The sequence below is a fragment of the Haliaeetus leucocephalus genome, unplaced genomic scaffold, assembly GCF_000737465.1.
Source record: "Haliaeetus leucocephalus isolate CR32 unplaced genomic scaffold, Haliaeetus_leucocephalus-4.0 Scaffold331, whole genome shotgun sequence".
NCBI lineage: Eukaryota > Metazoa > Chordata > Aves > Accipitriformes > Accipitridae > Haliaeetus > Haliaeetus leucocephalus.
This window is the reverse complement of record NW_010972767.1, coordinates 50684-51471: the sequence shown is the minus strand read 5'-3', so window position 1 is coordinate 51471 and position 788 is coordinate 50684.

Genomic DNA, 788 nt, shown 5'->3' with positions numbered 1-788 from the left:
CTCTGGGTGATCTTCTTAAATAGCTGTTTAACCTTAAACAAGAGCTGAACCACATTCAGGAGCATGCTAATTCCTAGCAGTAGGGCTAGGACCGTGCTGGTCTCAACATCCCAAGGGTATTCAAATTTTTCAAAATTCTCAAACACCATTGTAACTGGACCGAAGGAGAAAGGAGAGGGGAAGAGAGGTATCCCACCCATAGACTGGTTTCCCAAGGAGGAAAGGTAAATGGTGTAATTATTAATAGTTTCCCACAGATGGCTCCCAGAGTATAAAAGTGACAATGTTGAGTGCAAATACCGGATTAATCCCACAACCGATGACTTCATCATACCATAAACCAGTGTTATACAATACATCAAAGAGAAAACCTTAATCCGCCTCCCATGGATGATAAGCAGCAGAAGAGGGACTACATACAGCAAACGAGGTGATACATAACAGAACTTTAAAAACCAGAGCAACAACTCTAAGAACACATAAATCAACATAATGACCAGCAACTATTAGACCAACATAATGAATGCTTAGAACAAATTTGTTTTAACAAGCTCTGGTCAGGTTTGTCGTTATCTCAACCCTTCGTGCCCCATGTTGGGCGCCAAAAAGGACTGTCGTGGTTTAACCCCAGCCAGCAACTAAGCACCACGCAGCCGCTCACTCACTCCCCCCCATCCAGTGGGATGGGGGAGAAAATCAGGAAAAGAAGTAAAACTCGTGGGTTGAGATAAGAACAATTTAATAGAACAGAAAAGAAAAACTAATAATGATAATGATAACACTAATAA